General features: G+C 37.9%; 1 long non-coding RNA gene across 1 annotated transcript in view; it reads left to right on the forward strand.

Annotated features, from left to right (window-relative positions):
- The window catches only part of LOC113242064 (uncharacterized), a 338014-nt gene extending 329920 nt beyond the window's left edge, over nt 1-8094 (forward strand). The window contains exon 10 of the long non-coding RNA XR_008957100.1: nt 7709-8094. This is a non-coding gene — a long non-coding RNA (uncharacterized LOC113242064). The remainder of the gene's footprint in view (nt 1-7708) is intronic.
- The last annotated feature ends 520 nt before the right edge of the window (nt 8095-8614 follow it).

Genomic DNA, 8614 nt, shown 5'->3' on the forward strand with positions numbered 1-8614 from the left:
AGATAACAGTGCTTAGGATAAGCGTAACATTAGGCAGTGCCATGGCAATCCACTCAGGCCATATGAGTTTCAGTTGTAATTGTAAGATTCTCTGGAGTGTTGGGATTGAGCAATCATGGTGTTGGTCCACTAATGATTAAAGTTGATACCATCTTAAGGTGCTGGGATGTAGGGGCACCTGGGTGGCTCAGTTGGTTAGGCGTCTGACTCTTGGTTTTGGCTCAGGTCATGATGTCAGGGTCATGAGCACAAGCCAGAGTTCTGTGTTGGCTCTATGCTCAGCAGAGAGTTTGCTTGTCCCTCTCCCTCCTCCGCTGCCACTCCCCCCCACCCACAAACACTCTAAAACAAATAAATAAATAAAATAAAATCTAAAAGAAAAAAGGTAGTGGGATATTATCTGATACCATGTTTTAAGCCTTTCTAAATAGTCAAGCAGAGGTAGGGATTTGCAGATGGTTAATATGGAACTGCCACAAATGTTTCCTACAGTCCTAAAATATATCAGATAAGCAACTTGGACATGGGGTCTCCTGATGTTCTCATTAACCCAAGAAGATGATGCGATGACATTTTCAGAAATGCACAATCACGAAGCACTGTTATCACTGTTATCTAATATTAAGAGATGGGTAGTCTGAAGTAGCTCATTGATCAATTAACATTCATTGTTAAATACGACTATTTACTGAGCACCTAGTGTATACCTAGCCTTGATCTGGGCACTGGGAATACAAAATCAAAACAAACATGGTTTGTTTATTAATACATCAAAAGAATCACACTTTTTGAAAAATTGCTCAAAACAAGTAATGACAAGTACTAGGCTGGGGGGCAGGGGATACAAAAATAAAAAGATGGATCTCTCACCAGCTGGTTAAATATCACAGATAACCAAAAGCTGAGTTTCTCTGTCTCACTCATTGAAGTATTAGGCACCATGACCCACAATCACTTACAATTGAACATTTAACTAATAATTTGTAATTTGTTTAAAAGCTTGTGCATGGTTGTCAGCTACAACATATGAAGCTTTCAGAAATCAAAAGGATAATTGAAAGTATCTAAATAGCAGACTACAACAGAGCTTAAATGCAAGACTTCCCTCACATAATTTATAAGGCAGGAGAAGTGACTTTTGACTTTTACCACTATGATCAGGACTGTTCTGTACCTGCTTTGCGGAACACTATTTAAGTTCATATGATGCTGAGTATGGCCCCCCACACACTTCTGCTAGATGGTGAATTTGATCCTTTGTTGTTATTATCCAAATTAGCTAGGTGTGCCAAGGTGGGTTGACTGTGGTAACTATATGTATAGTACATACATACATATAGTGCGTGAGAGCTCCACTTGGACTTATCCTTTGCCATTTTACAATTTTTTATTAACTCAAAAATTTATTGTAGGCATAAGATGGAATGCTTGAAAGCCAAGAATGACTGACTTCCTAATGTCCATAATTTTTGTGTTCCTCAAATGCCATAGAGTGGCCATATTACCCATAAAATATGACCAATCAAATAATTATATGTAAATCAGATTGATGTTTTATGAAATGCCTCCCTTCCCTATTTTATTTGTACCAAAGCCGGTATATATTTTTAAATTTCAGATGTCTTAGATGCATGACAGTTGTTTTTTTTTTCCACTTTGGAACTAGATTCAAACTCTTAACATTAATCACAGTGAATATCTAAGAAGAGAGTATGAGTAGGTATGCTTCTTCAATATATGTCAATTCAGAAAGTGCCTCCCTGCACTTTTGGTAAGATTAATATCTTACCAAATATGCTTTGGGAAATTCTATATCATGTATACACAGCTGGACCATAGCTTCACTCCTAGACCAATAATAATATTTCATCATTTAGATAACTAATTAACAAATTCAACATTTATCAAGCACCTGCTGTGTTTCTGACTCTCCTCTGGATTTAGGAAGATACGAAGATGATCTTTATAATTTATTTTGTTACATAGTTTTAGTATATAGACTAGTTCTGGGTAGTACTGACCAAAAGCAATAATAAAACAAAGATACACATTTCAATTTATAAACCAACTAGCTGGAATTAGGCAATGAATACTGTAGCACATGGGAAGGCAGGGGCTGGGTGTGTTCCTTCACTTCTCATCTTTTTTCTTATATTTCTCCTTCCACCATTATCTTTCCCCTTAAACGTTGCGGACTCTTTTCTGCCTCGATTTATGGTCAATCTGCATGTGTGTCTATCTTTTCACTGTCTCTTCAGTTGATACTTCGTTAAATATTGCAATAAGCTAGCCTGGTCATACTTACCTGTCATTTTGCCAACTTGGCTCTGAGCTGTATTCATCATCCCCTGCAACCTTCGGAGCACCTTATCTTACACGAGCTTGTTGTCCAAGGGTTATTTGGTAATTTGATTTAATTGAGTTGTCACTTCTGTCTACCAGTAGTGCTCATGACAGTAAGCATTACTAATCCTATTGGTGAACCCCAGGGACAAAGGAGGCAAACGTTGCTACACTTACACCAACGGGAGAGGGTAGGATGCACTTCCATTGTGGAGGACAGTTTTAAGTGCGTTTTTGAAATTGGCAACCTGGCCAGAGAGAAGTTACTCTTTGAGCTTGGTCTGATGATATATTTGAACATATATGTTCCTTTTATTGCTCAAGCGTCTGTATCAAAGATTTCACCATGATTTAAATCTGATTCAGGTGGTGAGACATCTGGAAATCATGAGGGCATTTACTGAACATCATAAAATGTTGACATATCAAGCTAAAATTATGTAATGTACCATTTTGTGCTAAATTGGATGCCATCTTATGCTAGATTCTCCTATAAATGAAGAAAGGCAGGTGCCAAATACGTAAGAAAAAACTATGAGAGAAATAGTTTGAAGGAATTTGGTTTTTCAAATTAATGAATTAGGAAAAGCCTGCACTACTCAATTTTGGTCATTAAACCTCTAAATTCATCAATAAAATCATTGTTTAAAGAGCCTAAAAGTGTATGCAACTGAAATTTGACTTTTTACTTAAGAGTAACTCTACTACATTATATTTCATAGGCTGAAAGATGGAAGTACTAGTCTGGATAAAATTATTCCCCTTTTTTAAACTAAAAAAAAAAAAAAAAAGTAAAATTGGTTACAGCCCTGTTTCTGCAATTAGAGAATTAGAAGAATTTGGGTTAGTTTGACTCTTTTGTTTTGCACATTTCTAATCCATCTTGGTATTTTGGAAAAAAAAAAGAGTTATAAGGAGAACATCTGTTGCTATTCATGTCATTTTCCATCTACATCATGTTCCATAGTAGTTTAAGAGGGCCCCTCTCTCTCTTTTTTAAAAAGTATAGTCCTTAACCAAAATTCTAAGGATTTTGCATTGCTGTTTCAGTAAAATTATTAAAACAAACTGACATTGCTCCCATTACCTTTCCCTACCTCTGCCAATAACTGTTTCCTTCCCATCCCTCCTCCCTCCCCTTCCTCCCACTCCTCCTCTCCAAAGCTCCTCCAAAAGTGCATTTTCTCCTGTCCAGTTTATGTAGGTTTATATTTTTATGCTTATTGCCTCTCAGTACCTCATCCTTCATTCCTCAATCCAATCTTAAATTTCTTTTTTTTCTTTCTTTTTTCTTTTTTGTCCCTCTGCTTTCAAATGTGGCAACTTCGGAATTAAATAAATAAATACTTAGTGAAAAAGCCTTTTTCCCTTTCATTCACAAACATCTACTGAGCATCTGTGAGTGACAGGCACTATTATAAATATTGGGGATAGATGGGAGGACAGGACAAGTGAGATTCCTGCTTGGAGGAACATATATTCTAGCATGGGGGGTAGGAGAGGGTAGACAATACAAAAAAAAAAAAAAATCAGGTAAATTTAAGTTTATGTAGGGTTGTCAGATTTAGCAAACAAAAATACCATCTGTCCAGGTAAATTTAAATATCAGATAAATAACACATTTTTTAACATAAGTATATCCCATGCAATATTAGGCCTAAAATATGATCCAGATTGGGATAATTTGAGGCAGTTTTACAGCTGTGTTTTCCCCAAAGACATGTATGTCCCGCTTGCACACATTTGCCTATATTCACACTATTTCCTGCACGCCGATCTCAGCTCATCTAGATTTGGGTCATTCTCAGATTCCACCTTCTTTAAACATTTTCTTGCGATAATGCCAACTTACATTGTGCTCTTATTTCGTAAATCAGCTTTACAGTTATTATCCACATTACACCATTAACATAAGAAGACATGGTTCCAGTCCAAGGTTCACATCGTACATTTGGTCTGGAGAGCTCTGCAGCCATATTTACGAACCCACCTATGTGTGCATTTCTCGTATCTCCAATTTGTAATGTAGGAAAGGAGCACAGGCTCTAGAGTCCAACAGTCTGGGGTTCAAATCCTGATTCTGCTGCTTACCAGTTACTTGTTGTGCCTCAGTTTCCACATTTGTTCAAAGGGGAAAATGACAGTATTTCTCTCATACCATTTTCATAAATACTAAATATGGCTATGTATGTAGAATCCCTGCTCAATGCCCATTACTCCTCTTTCTCCTTTTCATCCCCATTAATTATTACCACACACATACAATTTCCAGCATAGTGTGGAGTTGGGCAAGATTATGAATGAATACAAACTCCAGGATTAGGTGATCATTGAAATGAACAACAGCCTCTATAGTTTTGCTAATTACTTATATGTATCTGGCCCTCTTTTTGACACAATGAGCAGTCAGGAACAGTTGCTTTGTATTGTCTTAGCAGAAAAAGAGTTTATAGTTTACATTAAGTGAGGAATGAAAATAAAAGAAACATATTTAAAAGCACTACCCCCCCAAAAAAACCCCACAAAATTATAATATGTGAATTAAATGCTATGTATGCCTATTGTCTCATATCCCTTTGAAAAGTAAATTTCCAGAGGGCAGTATCAGTTTCTTTTGTTAAAAGGCCATTCTCTTAAAATGCAAGATTTGGGTCACTAGGAAAAGTATTTAGTGACAGTTATGCTGATGGTCCCCTAAAGATCTGTTCAAAAAAACTAAATTCTGTAGTAGGTTTCCATACCTGCCACTCAGCAGGAAATTACTCATTTTATATTACACTTTTGTAACTAATAGTTTTTGGTATTATATTATTTGTTGTAGTTACATATGGTGCCAAGTTTGTAAATTGAATTCTACAGCATACCTTTTAATGTTATGAGAAAAAAAAATCTTTTGGGTTGAAATAGCGTATGTTTGGCCTTGCCAAACGAATGTGGGGAAGCCCAGAATAAACTAATATGTCCCATCTGCATGACGGATTAGTGGAACTGTAAAAATCATTACTATTATAAATCTGTAATATACTTACAATTCTAAACTATAGTACACTTTTTGGATAGGACAGTCATGAAAGAAATACCTCTCAAACAGCCCTGTAAGTGTAGCTTAGGATGAAAACCCCATTAGAAGAAAAGCCAAAAATTTTTCTAGACGTGGTACTCCCTATATGGAAAAAATAAATCTTTGGGATAAATAATAGCATGCTATAATTAAAATGACTGTAAGACCATTGATAGAAAAGGAGATCCTGACAAGCTCTTTTCCATCCCCCACCCTCAAAAAAGGGCTTTGAAAAGTTTCCTCCTTTTCTTAGATTATGTGAATACTTTAATCGCATCCAGAAGTGAAATGTCTTCTAGAGAGGCCTGTTAAGAGTGGTTTCTCTCTTTCTCTCTCTCTCTCTCTCTCTCTCCCCCCCCCCCCCCACACACACACACAGATTTTGGACTTAAATGACCATAGAAAGTGTGATTTATTTTTTACAAAACAAAAATACAATAAAATTTGCATTTCTATTATACTCGTTTAGGGATTTAATCACTACATATGACTAAATCTAATCTTTTAATTTCTACAAATTATATCTTTCTATTGCCTTGCCTATTCAAAATGACTTACTACTTATTTTAAATCCCAAATCATAGTGAGACTTGGGGACCAAATATATCTGTCAGCAATGATTTCCATAGTGTGATAGTTGCGCTTATTCCATTTTTAGGTAATTTCCCCAGGTCTATTTTGAGTGATAGGGATCTTTGTTGGGTGATATGAAGAGAAGGCCAAGTCCTCACCTTCTCCAAATACCTATCCTACATGCCTGAACGGGACATCATTTACTCCTCCTTTCCTAAGTGAAATTCTATTAGAATAATTCGAAGGATAAGCAAAGGCCTCAGGAACACTGACATACCCTGGAGAAAACTGATCTGAATGAGCTCTGGGCAGAATGTGTGTGGGGGGCAGGGGCGTTGGGGGGCTGTTAGGTGGAGAAGTTTCCGGAAAATCCCCCTTGATCTCCATGAGGACCTACTCCTTTTTTTCATACACACCAGCTGTTGGTCAGCAAAGCAGCTCTGACCTGATGGCTTTAGGCTTTAGGCAGCTCTCAAGTGAGGGGAACACAGAAAGAGCAGCAGAATATTGGATAAGGAAAAATAGAGCAGGTGTGAAGGAGGAAAAAGGTAAAGAATAGATTCTGATTTCCTACTTCCTATGTGTGAGAAGGGGGAAACTGAGGCTCAGAAGAGCTAAACAATTTAGCAAAGGCGTGGCAGCGGGTGGACTGATACTTGAACCTGGCTTCAACAACCCCAGGCAGGCTCTTAATACAGTTCCGGAACCAGACCCAGAATAATTTCCGTGATATCTGCTGCTAGAAAAAAGGGTGTCCTTAAGAGTTAATTTACAATGTATTTTAAATTCCTTGTCGTCCAACCGCCTTGGAATGGGGAGCGTCTTTGCCCAAGCACCTGCTTGGCGGGGCCCGGCTGGGCTTTTCACCGTGTCCCCAGCGGCAGGCACTGACCTGCCCTTGAAGCCCTGGTTTCACAAGCTTTACCCAAGCGCTCTCTGGCTCTTTGTACATCTTTAATAGTTTCCTTGACGGACTATGAAGAACTGCCAGATGACAGTTCTATTTCATTTTTGTCACTGCCCGGTGCTCCTTTTTTCTCTCTGGCTTTTTCTCAAGGGCATGATTCTATAAGTCACTGTGGCAATGTTCACGATGGGTATTGGTCTTTCAACCACTGTATATTGATGCAGTGCGAGCCAGTCACGGACATGTCAAGATTTCAGGCCTTCAAGAAAGTAATCAAGGAGTATTTTATAAACTCTAATGTCCTTTCCATTGAAAGCAAATTGAAACTGGGGATTGGGATCTGATATTAAGGGTTTACTTTAAAACACTGCTGCCAGAGGCATAAAACAGCCCCTTTGATTAATATACTATAGGATTTTGTTCGCTTGGAAAAAGCACAAGTGATGTGCTTTTGTTCCCCAAGTTTTAAATAAAACCTTTGTCATTCTTGCACGCTGTTTATTACTAATTGCACAATTATTTTATTATATGGCACCAGGAAAATATGATTTGAGGTTCCTTCTGCATATTCTATGTTTTAAGTAAATAATCACTTCAGTCAAAATTATTTATTAAATTACATTATACCTTGAGAAACATAATGGGGATGTCAAGGCTTTTTTTTATTAGTGCCGCATAATGAAATAATCGAGGAATTAGTAATAAATTTTTCCTCTGGTAATTTAGAATAAATAAAACAATTACTAATGTTTTCCTTAAGAATGTAGAATTCTTAAAATTATCTCTCATAAAATTATACTGATGAATGTCATATGTTTCTTCAGCAAAAACAAAATGAAATGGCTTTCCTGGTCACCTCTGCGGGATCAGTGCAGCTCTCACACACGGCGTGAGTGTGCAGATTTCTTTGTATATTGTTTCTTTGGAGGGTCTCCGTATGGAGAGGGAAGAAATAGGATGATACTGATACATTTGAAAACATGTCTGTGACGGTCATTAACTTTCACACGCTACCAAATTTCAGCTTTTAGGCTAAGGGTTAGAAATGCTTAAAAGCTAAGTCGTGACTTGTTGTGACTTCATGACCCGTAGGTGCTTACCATGACACCTACTGTAGGGCGTCCTCTCAGGCACAGTGAGGGACATGAACGGGGAGCATATATGGACCTTGCCTTCAAGGAGCTCCCTATCTAGCAAGGGAGATAATGAATGTACGTGGATCACCAGAGTGCCAGCTAGCAAGTAGACTTTGGCAAACTGGCATGGATTTTCTCAGGAAGGAAAGAGTCCTTGTGACTTGGGAAGGAGAAATGCGGGGGCATGCAAGGGGGAATATCGAGGGGTTGGCATTTGAACTTGAACGATGGATATTAATAGAAATAGCTAACATTTCCTGAGCTCTTGTGTTGCCAGACACACTTTGACTCTAATATCCATTTTCCTAACCACTAAGCCATAGGCTGTGGTATGGAGGGACACAGAGAACAGATATTCTCGACAGAGGAAACAGTATGAAAGAAGGCACAAAGGGGACTGGGTTCTGTCTTCTAAATCATTTGCAGATAGTAATTTAGGACCGGTGCATACAGAAGATAAAGCCACTCTTTCAGAGTCCCTACAGTAAAGTCTAGTGAGCGCACGTACAGCCTATAATGAATGCCAACAGCAATATGTGCCCTAAAAAATAATTAGACACAGCTATGCCACACGGTATAATGTTTTGATTATGG

Source organism: Ursus arctos, unplaced genomic scaffold (genome assembly GCF_023065955.2).
Source record: "Ursus arctos isolate Adak ecotype North America unplaced genomic scaffold, UrsArc2.0 scaffold_36, whole genome shotgun sequence".
NCBI classification, from domain to species: domain Eukaryota; kingdom Metazoa; phylum Chordata; class Mammalia; order Carnivora; family Ursidae; genus Ursus; species Ursus arctos.